At 40.5% G+C, this 19,637-nt stretch overlaps 1 long non-coding RNA gene across 1 annotated transcript; it reads left to right on the plus strand.

Moving 5' to 3' along the window:
• The first annotated feature begins 13,427 nt into the window (after positions 1-13,427).
• LOC121904472 lies at positions 13,428-16,482 on the plus strand. Its single transcript, XR_006098239.1, has 3 exons — positions 13,428-13,725; positions 14,293-14,385; positions 15,641-16,482. It is a non-coding gene; the product is annotated as an uncharacterized LOC121904472 (long non-coding RNA).
• The last annotated feature ends 3,155 nt before the right edge of the window (positions 16,483-19,637 follow it).

A 19,637-nucleotide genomic window follows, 5' to 3' on the forward strand; every position in this document is an offset into this window, starting at 1 on the left:
GGGAAGCACAGCCAGCTAGCCTCCGTGTGGATCCAATCGGAGCAACGATTGTTATTCTGGTTAAAGTGAGAAGATGCAGCAGGTCTATCAGGCAGCTGAGGGAAGTCATTCCTGCAGAGGAAGCACCGGGACTGTCAGGGTGAAACAGTCCACGGTAGGAAGCACAGCCAGGCAGCAGAGGAGAAGGTGATGAATCAGCAGAAATGTTCATTTCAGGCCGATGCCGATATTTCATTTTGAAGCCTTTATCAGCCGATACCGATGACGATATTATCATGCATCCCTAAAAAAAACCAATCAGAATATGACATGAAATGATGCAGAATACACTGGGCAGCGTGACATCTCGAAAATGCAGTTTTTTGAATAAGGTTTAGGGGAAAAACACACTTCAAAACATCGAAGCGGTGCAGATTAATGACATGAGCTGACGTGTCTCTGCTTTCATATATCTTTTTATTGTAGATCATATGTTCATCTCACAATCTGACATGCCTCAAAATATCATACAATCTGACACATATTGCAACCAAGATTTCATTATAGGAATGTGACACGGAGTAAACGTACACAATCGTTCTTGTAGCACAGTCAAAAGGTTCCTTTGGTTTCACATTTCCATAAAGCTGGGGGAGTTGCGGGAGACAGATTAAATAGGATGGGATAGTAATTTTAACCATGGACCATACAAGAGAACACACCCTCTTGGGTCTTGATGGCTCCTGGTTAAACACCAGACAAGTTTAATGAATTCAGCAGATATCCCTCTGACTTTGGCTGCATTCTTTGGCTTGGAGATTGTCGAGGGGGGAATAAGTGAATGCAGGGACAGATGACGGAGAGTGACTTGCTGTTTGACTTCAGGATTATTGGCCTCAGTCTGAGCCTTAGCCATGCTGGGAGGCTGTGGAGAACAGTTTTGCCATGTGAACATTATCTATGCTTGTCATCGCTCTCCACAGCCTGCGTGTTCACCTAGCTGATAATCTATAAATCTGAAAACATCACTCTCAGAAGCATCAAAGTGTGATTTTTTTTTCTTCTTCTCCAACTTGGTGATGTTTTAAAGCCCCCAAGGTTGTAAAATCCATCACATGAAAAGTATGAGAAAGGGTTTAGTAAAATATGTATCAGTAATCTGTTCATTAGAATACCAGAATCATCACTTCATTAGGCTAAACAAGATGAAATAAGAAAAAAAAATGAGAGATTGTGATGGAGGGCCTGAAGAAAGAGAGGAGAGTCTGATATGAAAATACTGAAATGGTTGGAGGCTCAGTGTGACAGTCCATTACTCTTCAGGATTAGTTATATTGGTATTAGAATATAGATCTAATCACCTCAGTCAACTCAGTTAATTAGTTCAAACAGGTGTCATGGTACACTGACTACAGTAAAGAAAGACACAAAGCAAATATTAGCACTACACACACACCCTGAGTTTGCTCCCTGTGACATGCAAATATGCAAACTGAACCATTGACACAAGCCCATTTAGAATTTAGTCTGCTCCATCCAAAGGGGAGGGAGGAGCACTCAAGAACCAACATCCTCTTACGCCTTTTCAACATTACCATCAGCAACAAATCCTCCTGACCATGGTCTCATTAGTTTATAGCTATTATACCAAGCTCTTGTGAATAATTTGACAATGATATATAATGTCCAAAATTGCTAGCAGCTTTACGAAAAAAGTAGCGCCAAAGTCAGTAGGAAAGACAGGAGTGAGGAGGATTTTGACAAAAAGCAAGTTTCAAATATTAGGAATATTTTTCATATTCGGTAAAGTATTCATAAAGGAGGGGAAAGGAAATGGTAAAAATGGAAAAAGTGAGGATGTATAGTCAGCAGAAAGGTAGCAAAGGGAAAGGAACAGGGGAGAGGAGAAGGAAGGACTTGTGTAAAGTTGTGAGGAAAGGAAAGAGGGGAGGATTGAAAGGAATGGATGAATGGCCTTAGAAGGAGGTGAAAGAAAATGATGAGAAAAAGGAAAAAAAATATTATATGGGGCTGGAAAACAACAAGGATATGACAAATGTTTTTAAAAAGGGAAAAAGAAATGGAAACAAGCAGGAGGCAGAGAGCAAGAAGCCAGACATAAAAATCTGAAAAAGGCAGACAAGTAAAAGTGGAAGGACAAAAGGAAGTGGGGAGGGGAGCGAAATCGGGTGAAGGAATTGAGAAGGAAGAGGAGCGGAAGGATGGAGTAAAAGAAAGTAATAAAAAGATGAGCCAGCAGAAAATGGCAGGCAGGGAGGGAGGGGGGGTTTTCTGGATGGATGGGGTGTAAAACAGGTGAAGAAGCAGAAAAAAGGAGAAAAAGGATTAGAGGGGAATGGAGTGAAAAGGGGCTGCATGGAGGAAGGAACGGAGAGAGTGACATGGATAAAAATATTTGGGGAAAATGAAACACAGACAGGAAACACATGGATACGGATGGAAGAGAATGAGGGATGTGTCGGAGAAAGAGTTTAAAGGAGTATTTCAGATAGAAAACACCGACTGAATGAGAAAAAGGTGGATAAACTGGGAAGGTGTGTGGGTGTGAGGGAAGGACAGGCTGGAAAGACAAGCATGTAGGGGTGAGAGAAAATAGAGACTGATGGTGTGTGAGAGAGAGAGAGGGAGAGAAAAAGAGGGAGGGAGAGTAAGGTATATTGCAGGACTAAGTGGCCAGAGCGCAGTCTGCCAAATATAAAATCAATAGACACTATCTCAGTCCGACCCCCAACTGCTGAATCCATCAAAAAAATTTAACGATTCCTCAGTAAAAGATGCAGTGAGGCAGCACCAGGGAACCTGAGCGTGAGTGCAGATTTATATTGAGACGGTGTGTGTTTGCATGTGAATACTGAACCAGAGAGGGAGTTTGTGTGTGTGTGTGTATGTGTGTGTGTGAATCAGCTGACCTCACTGTCAACATGACAGGTCTATGTATCTGTTTGTGTGTATGTGTGTGCATGTCCAGAACAGTGTTAGTGTGCATATCTGTGTGTGTTTTTACCTCAGTGTGTGTGTAAGCTGACAAGCAGTTTATGCCAGAAGTCATTTCCAGGTACATAAGCTAAAACGTCGGCGCCACTTTATGGACTTGCAATTGTGTTGATGTTGTCAAGGTCTCTTAGTCCACCTGGCACACACACGCGCACGCACACACACACACACACTTAGTTAGCTCCCCTTGTCTGCGCCACAGACAAGGGGAGCTAACTAAATGATTCACTGCTTTGCTGTCACACCATGCTGCTTAACACACTGAAGCACATGCACACATGTGCATACACACACACACATACACACTGCTGACAAGCTGACTAACTGGCTGTGAGACTGGTATGCTAACACATGGCCTCTTAGCTGCTGCACACTATTATTGGGAGTGAATATGCAGGGAAGGAGAGAAGAGGTATAGTTGGACATGAAAGAGAAGAAGAAAATAAAACAGAGAGAGGTGGAGGAGTATTGGAGAGAGAAAAAGGAAAGCGAATGTTGTGCAAGGAAAAAGAGAAGAGTGAGTGGAGAGGCAAAAAAGGAAGGTTAGATGGTAGAAGTGAGCAAGACAGATGGAGGGACAGGGTGAGTAAAGTAGAAAGAGAGAATGAGTGATAGAGAGACAGAGAGAGAGAGAGGAGTGTAAATTTGCATAGAGGTGAAATTGAAGTAGCTTTGAAAGGCAATTCAGCTAAATCAATTTGAAGTCCTCTACTGAAGGACTAGAGGGATATCAAAATAACTCTCAAAGGTCTACACACAGGCACACACACACACACACACACACACACACACACACACACACACACACACACACACACATTACATTTAGATATGTATGAGCATAAACATGCACACCATGCCCTCAGTATATACCTTGGTTCTGGGGTCATGGTTCGCTACAATTCCGGTACAGCAGAAAAAAAGAGAGGTAGAAATTAACATTTTGGTCTTTTATATTGAAAAATATAAACATCCAACAATGGCTCATTGGCCATAACTATTACTGAAACAGTTTAGTTGTGCTGCAGTGGAAAAGGTAAACAACCTTTCTGTTTCCTGCAGGGAGTCAGGACACCTGCTGACAGCTGTTTTATGCTGATTTATGGTCTAACTGTATATAAAGTAGTTCAAACTAGCTCCAAAACAGTAACATGCTGCTACAACAGTAACATGCTGCTTACACATGGATGCTTCAGTGTTAATAATCTGATGATGTCATATATAATAATATATATGATGTATGTAATATATGGAAAAATGTAACTGAGAGTTGCAACTGCCTTATTTGAGCTGGATTTAGTCTCTTCCTTGTGTGTTTGATGTTTGGATTCCCTATCTGTTGCTTTATTTCTACTTAAACTGTAATTGGGGTGCTGTCTTGGTCAGGTCTCCCATAGAAAGAGATTTCAATCTCAAGGGACTTCCTGGTGAAATAAAAAAAATATCATTCAGAGGGACCAAGCCATTACTTTGACTTTCATACTTCTTAACTACATTTTTCTCTCTCAGAACTAGTACTCACGACGTGCTGTCTGAACATGTCAGAAATCAAATGTTTTTATCGTTGTTCTGAACGGCTTCACTCAAAGGCGGAGTGAAAGGCCATCCATCACAGAGGGTGGAGGGGGACAGGGAGATGCAGTATCTGATGGCAGCAACACTACAGGGTAACCAGGGTAACCAAGCTTCTTTGGCTAAGGCAGCTAGCAAACACCCATTAGCATGGTTGGTGCTAGAATGGATGAGCCGGAGAGACGGGGGAGAAATGCTCTACTGTGATTGGTTGTTATGTCATCAGTTGCCTCACAGTGAAGCAACCAATTACAACAGTGTAGAGTTTCTGACAGTCCACCAAAAAATGCAAAAGAAGAAGAGTTTCTGACAGAGATGTCAGCATGAAGGATTTCAGCCATATCTGACTGCACTTGTGTGAGTCAAATGTTAAACTGAAATATGAAATTAGATAACTCTGCTGACCTAGACACCTTTATTAAAGGAGTGGAGGAAGAATTGAAGACTAAGTTTATTACTTATCCTGTGGACCCGTATTGTGAAATTGTGTTGTAGCCAATGATGGAAGAAGTACTCAGATACACTACCAATACAGCAATGTAAAAATACTCCATTACAAGTAAAAGTCCTGAGTGAAAAATCCTACTAGAGTAAAAGTACATAATTAGTTTCAGCTTGATATAGTTAAAGTATTGCAGTAAAAGTAGTGGTTTGGTCCCTCTGACTGATATATATGACATCATCAGATTATTGACATCAGTGTTAGAGCAGCAGGTTACTGTTGTAGCTGCTGGAGGGGGAGCTAGTTTGAACCACTTTATATACAGTCAGCTAGTTTGGTCCAGTGGGCCTTTCCAAAGGGTCACCAGATAAATCTGATACCATGATGGTTCGGGACGAATACACATACCGATATACCCCTAATATATATATATATATATATATATATATATATATATATATATATATATATATATATATATATGTAATTTAAATTGTGCATTCAAAAGCATGTATTTCATATCTTGTGGAATACACAAATGCATACTCACATATGTATTTACCTGAACATATATGCACACACATAAACACCAGATGAAAAAGGTCGCCTCTTTGAATCCATGTGCCAAGGCAGGAGAATGCTGCACCCAACTAACACCAATGCAAATTTAATGCTGGTAATAATGCAAATTGGTGAGCTAATGACCTCTGTTTAATCGCAGTTGGGCTTTATTCTCTGTCATCTTAAATTAAAAATTGTTACCATTTCTAAATTGGCCATAACAAAATTGGCCATTATTCGTTCCCTATGATGCCATCATGGACCCCACCAACTGAGCCAAGATGCTTGTTATTTTTGTTTGTCTTGTTCTACAATTCAGTGATTCAATTATGACTCAATCAATCCATGAGAATCAATCTAGTCTAATCTAATCTGTAGAAATTACTGCATCAAAGTTATTTAGTGGGGCATAGAAATAAACTCATAAAAACCCAATGTTTAGGCAATGACTCAGCACAGTTGGAGGCGCTCATTGCTACCTCAACAGTGACTCATGGGTCATAACATGGGACTGACATCTTTTGTTGTCTGTAGGTAATGTGGCTTGACAAAGTGGAGTCATAGCTGGAGCTGAGTGGGAGGGTAAAAAAAAAATCACAAACGATATAACACGAGAGAGAATGAGGGAACAAGTTATGACCACAAGCCTACACCCTATATAGTAGGGTGATAAAATGCTGTTCCAGATGTCAGATATACATCGCCCTGTCACATTCAGAGCATCCTGCCAACTTGCTAAAATTGCACTACATACCAGAAATATTGCCCAAGACCTGGCAATATGACCTGTTGACCTTGCAGAACTGCATGTGACACGTCTGCATTTGTCAAATCAACCTGCCTACCTTGTAGAACTCCTCTGCATGCGAGAAATATCACCGTCTCCTTCAAAACAACATTCCCACTAGAATCACCCTGCGTGTCAGAAAATTTCTCTCCCAGTTTTGCATGTGAGGAAGTATTTTGTCTTGTTGATTGTATTACGCAACATATTCATGTCAAATCTGTGAACCAGTTACACCAGAACAAATGCATTTTCATTTGCATAAACACTTGTTGTGTTTGGTGATCAAGTGATTCTGATTGGCTGATGAGTTGTGGGAATTAGTGGTATCAAAACTACAGCAATACTCATTTAGTCATCCCTACATCACAAGCATGATAATACCCGTTTTCACATCCATTTTAATACCACCAGCATCATTTGATTGTCAGTCAGTCCCCTGGGAGAATAAATCATCCAATTAACACCGAGCTAATGGGCGGGATTTTAATTAGAGCTGTCAACATCCCCCTCTCTCCTCTCTGTGTTATTTCAACAGCCATTCATCTTTTCTTTTTTCAACACTCATTTTGTTCTGCTGATTGCTATTCCACAGGGGCTGTACTCCCGACTTCCTAACGCATAGACACACACGATGAAACACTCTATAACTATACAGCCACCACCACACAGACTGGTCCCGACAAGGTCGGTGTTTATACCGGAAACGGTCCCCAAGAGGTAACAAAAACGTGCACGCACACACACACACAGATTAGTACTGAGGAATGAGAGCTGGGGGAATAGAGAATATAATGGGTTGAAGTTGTAAACAGACTTCATGTCACTGTATCACACTAAATTCACTGCAAGCTATTTCAGTACAAATCAATGGGGAATATTTAAGCATATAATAATCTGTGACCCTTTCATATAAAGAGATGCCCATTTTACAATCAGATATTCAGCCATTACCCAGTTTATGAAAGCTTTTATATTTTCTGTCATAAACTCCTGGTGGCAGGCCTATACTGAGGAACATGATGTACGGTAAATTCAATTAATTAAAATTCAAACTTTATTTCAGACTCACAAAAGGGTCTATAACATATAAAAAGAAAAAAAAACATACACATACAAGATAAAACCACGACAATTCATCATTCACTTTAAAAAAACAGTTCATATGTGGGCTATCTTGCCAGTGTTTTCTGATACTGGATGAATACCAAGAGCAGCTCTATCCTAGGGCTAGTTAAAGCCTCTATGATGCTGTTCTCTGATTCATCCAAGCAACACATAAAATTGTATATCAGATGTCTTAGAAGTGCCTCACATGTAGGCACACCAGAGAGCACAAACAGTTGACTGGCACTATGCCATCTGAGGGGTATTCCATCAAGCTGGATAAAGGAAAAGCCTGGCTTATTCGATAAGCCTCGCTAATTAAAGTGAGAGTTCCGTTCCATTTAGGACTGTGACGGTATGGATTTTTTCTTACTGCGGTGAAAAAGCAACGTATCCCTGTGGTACTTTACTCTTTACTCCCATGATGAGCGGCTGGGGCACTATTATTGCCTACCTGAGGCTGGTGCTATGTGCACATTGAAATTGTGACAGGAAAAAGAAAGTAATTTTCTCTCAATGAAAACTGTTGTCTCCTTGAAGCTTATGATAATAAAAGGGGGGAGATTAAAGCTAAGGAAAGGATCACTGCTCTCTTTGCCTGTTCTGCTACCGGGGAAAAGAAGGAACTTGTCATTGGCAAAAGTCAGAATCCCTGCACACGCTGCGTTTGAAACAGCTGTACTGTATTTTGAAACAATCAATAAAATTCAGTAAATAGGGAAGCTGTCCATTTCTTTACTTTATATTCATGTAGGCTAATAAATATACAAATGTCAATTAGATGGTAATCTGCATGAGAAATAAAGGAAATAAATCGGTTATAATAATCATCCACTTATAGTGATACTTGACCCAGACAGACGTGATCACTATAGACAGTTTCCACTGTACTTATATCCTTCTCCAGTTTCTTCATCTCCAACTTCTTAAGATTTTATCTTTCAATGATGCTTGTAAATGGACATCCTGCAAAAGAGAAAATGTGTCAAAGAATAGCTGATTATGTAGTTGGTAATGGTAAATTGGTTATCCTAAGTTGCCTACACGATCATTTTAAAAATACATCTGACATTATCCAGCCTACAGATAACATAGCCACAGTTAGTGATCTGAATGTTATTTTATTAACAAATAAAGATAAAACAACTAGGAGATGGAACTGCTTTTCACTTTACACAACCAATTTATGCTGCTGCTCTGTGGGATTGAACCAACAACCTTCTGGTCACAAGCTCACATCTCTAACCTTTAGGCCAACACTACCCACAGTAGTAGAGTTGTATAATTTACGCATTTAATCTGTCAGCAATGTTTTGCCAAGCCATCTCCCTCATCTTGTTAACTGCAGCAGTATTGCCCTTTGTGGTAATGACTCCTTTATATTCTTCATATTGTTTCATCAGCAGGGTTTGTTCTGCTGCTGAGAAGAACACCGCTCTAGCTTTTGCTTCTTTTTGCAATGTTATATCGTCTTTTCAACAATTGACTGTTCTGGGCTGCTTATGTGCTCTGTGCTTGCGCACAAGTTTATTCAAGCCTGGCTAGAGGTACCATTGACTACACACGGCTAAGTTATATTAGTGGAACAGTTTACACCTGAAGTGAAAGTTGACAGTAATTCCAGCCAGGTTTTTTCAAGTAAACACAGCTTTCTTTAGCTGCGTTTATGGAATACCCATTTGGGAACCTGAAGCAGTAACCTCATAGCATCATTGTAAGCCACTATGAGCCTCCGCATACTACCTCTCCTGTAGCAACACCAAAGATGAGCTGTATTACCTTCAGTAATTGCTGCAGCCCAGCACTATATGGACTAAATATTGCCAGGTCATCAGCATACATAAGATGATTGATAATAGAGTTTCCAACAAGACAGCCTGTGTTACACCCATTCAGTTGTTTCGAGAGGTCATTATTTACATGAAATGGGGCAGATACAGCATTGCCCAATTCAACCCGCATTGTCTGATGGGCATACCAGAAGACTTGTATTCTAAGTATATACTGTAGAACACCTCTAGCAAGCAATCTCAGAAATAATTTTTCCTGATCAATTCTGTCAACAGCCTTGGCTGCATCAACAAAACACATTATTACTGTGGAACTGTGGCTTCCATATTTAGCAACTATTTCCTTTAAAGCATAAGTACACATATCAGTGGCATGTTCTCTTTTAAAGCCAAACTGATTATCAGTGGTGAGAACAAACATTTCCAACCTTGTTGGCAGGATTCTTTCCAGCCCTTTAGAGAGAATACTGGCAAGGGCAATAGGTCTATAATTATCCATGCTATTTAATTTACCAGCCTTATCCTTGATGACAGGCACTAACAATACAGAGGTGATAGAATCTGGAAGGACACCATGAACTATGAGACCAGTAAAACACATGGCAAGCAGAGGACAAAGCCTATGACTGGCAGTCATAGGCTCTTAGGTGTTCTGCAGTAATATAATCCATACCACAAGCCTTGTTATCATCTACCATGATTATGGCATCATAAACATCTTCTGACCTAACTACCATGTTTTCAGAAAGATCAGCATTTTCAACTACAACTACATTACTGCTAACTTGGTTGAACAAATTACAGTAATGCTCAAGCCATACCTCAGCGATTTTGTCTGGGCTATATTCACCCTCAATGTTGGATGGTAAGGAAATTTTACTATTATTCATAACTCTGACCTCTTTCCAGAAGTCATAATGGTTATTATTCTGCAGCTTCCTGGCAAGTGAGTCAGCTTTCATTGTGTTCCCGTTTCAATAAAATGAAGAGCATATTTAAGTCTTCCATTGTTAAGTTCTTTATGTTTAAGCAATGACCCCTGGCTAGGCCTTCCTGAGTCTGACCAGAGTTTAAAAGCTTCTCCAGTTGCAGCTCGTCGCTCAGCCAGAAAATCATTCCATCCAGGTTTAATGTTTTGCACCTTGTTCTTATGTTTACAAAAAGGCTTACTAGAGGCATTAAGACCTGTCACAATATTGTCATACATTGCATGCAGTCCAATACCATTATGTGGGTTTTTACAGTTCATATTAAAACACATTAGAACATCCCTAGGCAGTTCAACATTATTTAACAAGTTGTCAGTTACAATGGACTATTTGTTAATATCCTTCTTAGTTAGATGTGTCCAGTTCAGTTTCCCTGTATTAACATCATTATCAGTAACGGCCAACATGGACATATTCTCAACATTTAAAGAAATAACAATTGGTATAGTATTGGACGTGGCCATCCCAAAGTATATCTCTATATTATCCAGAGAGGCATGAGCATCTGTTGTACATATACAATAATCAAGCCAAGAAGTTGTGTGATATGATTGCTGTCTTTACAGAACTGCAACATCTGTTTTGCAAATACAGAATTGCTGTCTGACAAGTCAGCATTAAAATCCCCAATGATACAAACACAAGTTGAACCATTGTCCTCAATGAGAGAATGAACAAATGCTAATCTGTTCAGAAATTTATCCTCAGACTCCCCACCCAAGAGGGGATCTACTGCCCACTGATCCCTGCCCCAGCAGACTTGAGGCACACCTGAGCATCATCATTAGGCGGTGGTGCAGAATTCTGTGAGCTGGGGTTTCCCTCTGGACCAAGCGAGACACCAAGTGTAGTGCCTCTAGGCCGGCATCTCTCGTAGTAACACTGGACAAAAAATCTGTTAGCCAAAGCTAAGGATCATAAATTTCTGCTACTTTGTTACATTCAGCAGTGACATGAAATGAGCTGAATATGGTATGTGCCAACTCAATCTTTCGACACATATCCTCCCAACCCAGGATAGTTAGTTTGAACATTTAACACAACTACCACAACTACCTCAGGTAAAATGGTTCACTGTAGAGGTTCAGGCAGGAAGATAAATTCCTTAGCACCAGCCAGATCAGCTGATTTTCATCTCATCTCTTGAAGCAACAACTATACACCACCTCCACATATATTCATATAACAGAGCAGTCTATTTAAAAACTCCATACATCTAATACATGAACCAGAAGGCAAAGCTCTTAATTTACCAGTTGATCTATGTTCCAATCCTCACCTATGGTCAAGAGCTTAGAGCGTAGACTTTGGTGACTGAGATCACGGATACAAACAGCCGAAATGACTTTCCTCCAGAGGATGTCTGGGCTCAGCCTAAGGGCCAGGGTGAAGTGCTTGGACATCTGGGGGGAGCTCAGAGTAGAGCTGCTGTTCCTTCACATTGAAAGGAGCCAGCTGATGTGGTTTGCGCACCTGGTTAGGATGCCTCCTGGACGCCTCCCTCTGGAGGTGTTACGGGCATGTCCAACTGGTAGGAGACCCCGGAAGAGGGACTACATATCTTTTCTGGCCTGGGAACAACTTGGGACATGGAGGGCATTGCCGGGGTGAAGGATGTCTGTGTTTCCTTACTCAGTCTGATGCCACCATTACCCAGTCCCGGATAAGCAGCTGAAAATGGATGGATGGATGGATAGATGGATGGATGGATGGATTCCATACATCCAATTACTACTGCTCATACTATCTGCTGCTGCTAACTGTTCATAAGTTGGAACTAAACACTAAAGGGTGGCTGCCTTTACTCTGCTGTTGAGAAATCGTATTGGTTGGGTGGCACCTGCTGGTTAAAAAAGCCAGTGCCTTCCAACTTTATCACCTCAGTGAGTAATTTATATAGGTACATGAAATAAGCTTAGTTGACTATTTCACTGCATACTATCAACAAGGTAAAACAACAATGCTCTGTAGTGAGACAGTGCAATCAAATGTAAAAATGCAAAAATGTGCAAATAAATGAAATGCTTATGTTGATAAATGTCTTTGTTAAGCTTTGTTAATTGACATTTTGCGGCCACTCGGGGGCAATGAATCAAGCTAATAATACAAACATCTGGCATATTTTCACCTTATAAAGTTGTGATGAACTTATCAGGAAACAGATGCCTATTTACACATACAAACTAATTAAAAATGGTCCAAGTTTCCAAACTTCAGAACTGCTGGAAGTCTGTTGAAGGGCAGCTTCCGGGAGCTGGCCTATCAGAATATAGTGGGCTCATCGGAAGGGGGGCCTTAAAGAGACAGGAGCTAAAACGGCCTGTTACATTAAATATGGAGGGTTTTTTTTATCCTAAATAACAGCAGAGCCCTAGAATAAATATAGCATGATACATACCCTTTAATATACACAAAAACACTGATTAGTGCAGCTTTATCGCTGGACAATTTGATACATGTCATCCAATCCTCAGGTACTTTGGAGCTCTTGTTTATTCCCATTTCAGGGAGATTTAATTTAATACTCTATTAATCCACACATTCAAATGTAACAGGTTTCCTTTTCCACTACACATTTTGGATCTTGCAGTTGTCGTCCCATCTGGTCACAAAAACAAAAAAACAATTCATCTGTATTTCAGTCCAATAATACATTTTATTAGCCTGTAACTCTTTCTAGTAAATGATTTGTGCAGCCCTCCTGGCAGAAGTGTTATGGCATCTAGAACTATAGTATGAGGCTTCAGTGCTTTTGATTGGTCCGCTCATGGTGATTGACTGTGGAAAATGTTTCAGTTCAGCACAGAACATTTTGACAGTATGAGGTTGACAACCAGTGTTTGCGTATTTCATCATAATTATGCTAAATAGCTGTCTTTGTGGTTGCAGTACATTTTTTACAGCATCTTTGTCAGTGCAAGTTGACTGAGCTCACCCTGTTCAACGTTCACACACATTTTCACAAAAACACCATTTACTGATCACTTTAGCAGTTTCAAGACCATCACATGTAGTGTTGTTTTTACACTACAATTGTAATCCCATCAGCCGATTTAAGCCTACTGCAGATAAAATGGTATCTGCGTAACAAGAAAATAAAAAGTAGCAAGAAATAAAAATAATGGAAAGCAAATGGTAAGTGCTTGAGTTCTTTTATTACCAGTGTCATTATGGCATAGTTTGTCCACTAGAGGGTCACTTTGGCATCTCCACTGTTGGTAACACACTAATCCTTGCCTGAAAGCATCAGAGCTGAGATGACTGCTGACAGAGCAGAACAGAGTCGGCGTTTGTGGTTCTGTTACGTGTCCTCAAGGTATGGTGCTCATTTGCATATGAAATACATTACTTGAATGATAATAAACCATGTCCCCTCATTTTTACTTTTTGTGTAACTTAAATAAGCCTCACAGAAGTTGGGTCAGCCTTGCCCATGTCACGTTTTTTGACAGTCACCTCCTCTCATCACAGCACAGTGGTTGACCGGTATGTATTTATAACACAGCTGGCTACATCTGGTAAAATTAGAATGAATATTAGACCTGCGCAAAAACAAACAAACAAACAAATGTGTGTACATTGAGACAAGTAAATGACAGTAAAAATGAAACACCCCCTGTATCCCTCTTCCTCTTGGTGTTTGTTTGTGGACATTTAGTGGTTAGAAAATGCTTTCCCATATATTTCATTCTATAGATAGAAATAAAAGAGTGCTGGTAAATGGATAGACTGGCTGAATAAAAATTAAAGTCACAGGTGACAAACTCTTGTAACTATGGAAAATTAATTTATCCCAATACCTATTATATAATTGGTAAAGGAGAACCCTTGCTTACTATAGCAAATTATAGTTAACAGCAAAGATAATAATTCCAGTTCCAATGCAATTTAACATACTTTTTTAAATCAGGAAAGACAACAGAATGAAGATAAATCACTGCTGATAAAAAAATAAATTTGACTCTGGTGCAGACCCCCGATATTAATTTATGGGAATGAGCCCCATAATTGGTCACCAATGAAACTCCTCATCTATTAACACTCTGTTACTAGATGGAGTGTTGATACTGGTGTTGATGAGTTGGAGGCTGGATAAGGGCATCTCCATCAAGAGGTGAATGCGGCTGCTAATTGAGGCGATAAAGGGTAAGTGAGAGGAGTGAGGCCTTTTAGACGTACATGATTGGATGAAGTGAACAGGGAAGAGCTGCCTCTTTGATGTTAAACTGATAAGATAATAGAGGGAAGAAGGGAAGTATATGAATGGATAGGAGCCAAGAGTTGTGGCTTAGAGGAATCAGAGAGTAGCAAAATAAATTAAGTAGTCTTGATTGAATTTATGCTAAAGTCCATTACAATATCAATTATACAATTGTTTCATTTTTTCTACTGTAGCAAGACTAGCTGTTAAAGATCATGAAGTGGCCTTTTCCTATTTTATAAGATCTGAGGAGAAATATAGAGTACATGATCCATACCAAAGTGGTCTGTGATAGTTAGCAACCATATGCAGATTCATTGACTATAAGAGAGTGCAGCTATACAGTACAACTTGGACTTGGCAGAAATGGAATATAATATTAATAAGTATGTTTAATTGCTGTGCATAATTACCTAAAAATAAGAATCGTGTTTTCGTTACCTTAGAATGGGCCCATTATATCTACATAGGGAGTGGTCCTCTTCCACGAAGCCTGCATGTTGCACCACCATATTTCTATAGTAGCCCAAAATTAACAAACCAAACGCATGATCTAGAGAGGGCCTATCGTGTTCACTGTAGGGTCTCCTATAGTTTTGAAAGGAGGGGTTGAGGGGAGGGGTATTCAGTTGGTTACAATCTGCAACCTCACCACTAGATGCCACCAAATCCTACACACCAGTCCCTTTATCAAAAAGCCGTAGAAACGTCAATCCATCCGAGATGAATGCCATTACAATCTGAGGCTGTACTGTCAGTCAGAGTTCACTTTTGCAATCAAGCACTGTAAAATTGCCATTTGTAATACTGAAATACTTTAAATCTGCATGCCATAGCCACAGTCTTTCTATATTTTTTTAAAAAATGACTGCATGTCAACTAGGTTATGACAAAGAATGAGCCGGTGTCTGATGGTTAAGTTACTATTGTTTGCTCCCAGGGGCAAAAGCTGGGTTTATAAAATATACGCAAGGGGTTAATAGCAATCCCAATAAAGACACCTACAGCATTGGTCTTGATTCATGGTTAAGTCAATCATTGTTCTTGTCAAACCTGTCAGCTATGGAGTAGCATATAGTATACCACAGGCCCTTTATGTAGAACTATAAATCCACCATAAGTCTTTATTGACTCAGTTGTTATTTTACCTCCTGATCTGTGTGTCTTGTTTAAATACTTACAGTCTGTTCTTCTCAACAGGCTCAAACAGCAGAACAAACCATGTGACTTGCAGCCACTAAACTGTTTTCAATTCAGTGGATTGCCAATCCGCCACAGGGCGGGCCACATTGTTTCTACAACTGACGATGAAGACTGGTTAAGTTAGCTAGTGCTGCCAGCACAAAGATAAACACACAAAGAAACAACCAATTCCAAAACCAGGGGAGAACTTTTGATACCTTGCACCAGTGCTGAGGGAAGTGCAATTCTCTCAGTATCATTTAAATACTAATTGAAATTTTACTTTCCACAATTCTCACTCCAATTTGGCTGTTGCCCCTGGAGGCAGAGGAGAGACCTGCTGTTGTTCTGCACCCAACACTGTCACCCTGCAGACAGTCTCAGGTGCGATGCATTGGCAGACTCAGAATATGGTGAACCTTGCTTGACTTTGTCTGCCAATGCCAAAATGGAGGTGACGATTTTAAAATGTTATGTCTTACTGTAAAAGAGTATTTCTTTAAATCTTTGCAACTGAATATATGAGCTGTGTGGTTTGTATTCATCTCAGTGGTGATTTCAATTTGCTTCCCCTGCGCTGCTCAGCCAGCGACACCACTGACCACAGTCCCCCATTTAAATGCACCGTCAGTGCTATGGTAAACATTGTGACATAGTTGCAGGACTTTGCTCTTACTCTCTCTGCCAGCAACTCAATATCCTGACCAATGCAACATTAAAAAAATGTTTACCAGTAGTGCTTATGAGTGCATGTATGCATGTGTGTCTGACTTATTTTGACTTTTTGTTTGCGTGTGAGATAATTTGACAAACTACTTCCTATATTACCATGAAAGTCCTGGTGATGACAACAATAAATGCAACCATTAACTTGTTCCTCTTCTCTCTTTCTCTCTCTCTCTCTCTCTTGGACCCCTGCTCTCTTACTCTTCTCAAACACACACACACACACACACAGATGCACAGTGGATACCCATCAATGTGCAGTTCTGCCATTAAAGCTAACTAATCTGCTTCAGTAGCATTTCATTACAGTGCTGACACACTGAGTGTAAGAGTGTGTTTGAGTATGTGAGTGCTCTTGTGTCTGTTGTATATGTGAGTTGTTCATATGCGAGACAGTGTGGGTCTTCCAACTATGTGATTCAAGTATGTGTGTGATCCCAGTATATGCCTAACATGTCCCTTTGTGTGTGTATTTGTGTGTGTGTTTTCTGCCCTGCTCTGTGGCCTTTCTGTTAGAGGGGAGATGTACTACCAGCTTTTAAATTAGTCATGCATCACTGCAGGCATAATACACACAAACACACTGGGGCAAGAGGCGCACACATCGGGATGACACATAGACACCATAATCACACACACACACACACACACACACACACAGTGCTCAACGGTGAATAACAATAGAGACAGGGATAAAACCTGGAAAATGCATGCAATTTAAATGGTGAGAGAAGAGGACAGAAGCAGACAGAGAGGCAGAAGCACCGGGGGACTACAAAAACAAGGTGACAGGAAAGAGGGTGAGACACAAAATCAGGAGAGGAAGAAGTGAGACAATGAAATTGGTGTAAGCGAGGGAGAGCAGATGCAAGAGAGCTACAGGAAGAGGAGACCATTACCATCATAGCAGGTCATTCCATAAGTCCTATTACAGTCACATGGTCATGGTCATACCACTTTTGTACACATGCAAACATATACACGCTAGCGTAAATGATAATATTCTACCTATTATTGACAAGGTAACCTACGAGCGTATGTGTGTTGATAAAGAGCCAAAAAATAATTAGCAAACCACTTGGGCTGTCACTTTTTCAAAAAGTCAAGTTCAAATGAATTTTAACCAACAAGCAATCCATTTTTCAAACACAACCCATATACCATAATGTGCCTGAGATACCATCTGCTGGATCACAAGGCAAACTACTTCATACTGTAACTGTTTGAATTCGAACAAGTCATTGCAGTTTGGATATTTAATTTTTAGAGCTCATTTATCAAGTCATAAAACCATAAATAACTACTTTTCCACTAACAGAGACATTACACAGTCACTGTTCTGCCATGTGCTAGCCTTCTCTTTCCTCTCCTTTTCACCTTGCACCACCCTCTGTATCACTTTCTCTCTTTATCTTCCACTCTATTTCATCCATCCTGCACTTTTCACTAAATCCAGCCTACCTTTCTTTCACTGCTCGCTGTCACTCATAAGACTTTCTCATACTGTAGATTCTACTAGGGCTGTAGTCTCTCAGTCAACTGGTCTATTGTCTGGTTGACTTTTCCGACCAAATTCTCATTGCTCAGACAATTGCTGGTGTTACATCCAGACCCACCCCAGGTGCCGCGTCCGGGGCTTCCAACCCCTGAAAATTTAGTGACTGCTGTTGTTGTTTGTGGGCGTAAATAACTCCAATTCACACTCCAACATGGTAGGTGGCGCTGATGCACCTCAATGCTGGTTGCCACCCACCATAGAATGGAAAAAAGAGGAAGAAGAAAGCTCTGCACACCCAGTGGCAGCATGGATGTATGAAAAGAACTGGATACAGGAAGAGCACCGGGCTTTGAAGCAAATTTGACATAGTGGCAATATCACGTGATGCACACTGGCCCAAAAAAACTTTTTCCCATAGACTTACATTGTGAAAGAGATGTCTGTAAATCAGCGGATAAATTTTTCTGAGCGTCACAACCCCCGCGAAATGACTTGTCTCACTATCAGAATTAAATCCATTATGTCCGATCACATTTCAAAAGCCTAGGAGAGCTGCATGATTGAATTGCTTTATCCCCATTCAAGTTAGCCGGAGGGCTAAACCAGAAGTAGCCGACTCAGCCAGCCAAAATCACTAGTGCGCACGCTCTATAGGCCGCACAATGCGGAAGATCCGGGTACTTTCATACCGGGAAGTCGATTTTTCATTGCTTCATGCGCCACTGAGCAACTTTCATTGGAATGAACGGGGCCCCGTCTCCGACGCTGTATCCATTCTTTTTATACATCCATGAGTGGCAGGCCGAAGAGACAGCCGCCGACCAGGGTGAGTCTGAGACAGATGCAGGAGCAGGAGAGCTGCCCGGAGAAAGAGAGGCCTTGCGTGGGCTTGTCAGGCTCCGAGATAATGTCATCTTCTGCCTTCTGCTTAGAAGTGGTGAATTTACAGCTCACAGCAACTTAATATGATATAGTTTCTGGCTTTTGTTTGATATCTAATGTCAGTAAATGTTGCCAACACTAGATATCACCCGCTAACGACGTAGTGTAGTTGTTAGCATAGTTAGCACACATTAGCTCAGAGGACTAACTTGGCTTCTTTACTATATTGAGTGATTGTTGCTTTTTTGCCCATTGACCAGTCGATTGGTTGAAGAGTAGGTACGATTTCAGTCGACCAATATTTTCTTTGGTTGACTATAGCCCTAGATCCTACATCCATTTGGTCATGAAATGCAGACTTCGAGGTAGGCAGCCCATGAACTAGGACACAGCTTATAGCTCTCTCTGTCCCTTTCGTGTATATTCCTCCCCCCCCCTTATTTCCTCACTCTCTCTCTTTTTCCCACCCTTGACAACTCAAATTAAAGCTTTGTGACTCTGCCTCTGCTTCATCCCTTACAGTGAAGCTTTATGTTTTTCCATAAAAAATTTTCTTAAGTCTCAGAGTCAGAGGTGTGTGTGTGTGTGTGTGGTTGCATCTGCACGGCTGTCTTGTCTATTGGATTATGTTGGCACCTATTTTAAGCTCAGCACACACGGAAGAGAGAAAGTTCAACTATACAAACATCGGTCTTGATATCACCATGCAGTCACCTTGAAATCAGATAATCCTGGAGACAGAAGTAATAAAAGAGAAAGAAATATGCTTATTTTGCTTAGATTTCTTTTCCCTTTGTTTTTTATTATCTCTTTCAATAAGAGGTACCCAAAAGATGCACAAGGGAAGGATGAGAGAAGGCAAAGTGAAAGAGTCAGAAAGATGCACAAAACAGCTTTTCTGAAATGTCC

This window comes from Thunnus maccoyii, chromosome 9 (assembly GCF_910596095.1).
Source record: "Thunnus maccoyii chromosome 9, fThuMac1.1, whole genome shotgun sequence".
Taxonomy (NCBI): Eukaryota; Metazoa; Chordata; class Actinopteri; order Scombriformes; family Scombridae; genus Thunnus; species Thunnus maccoyii.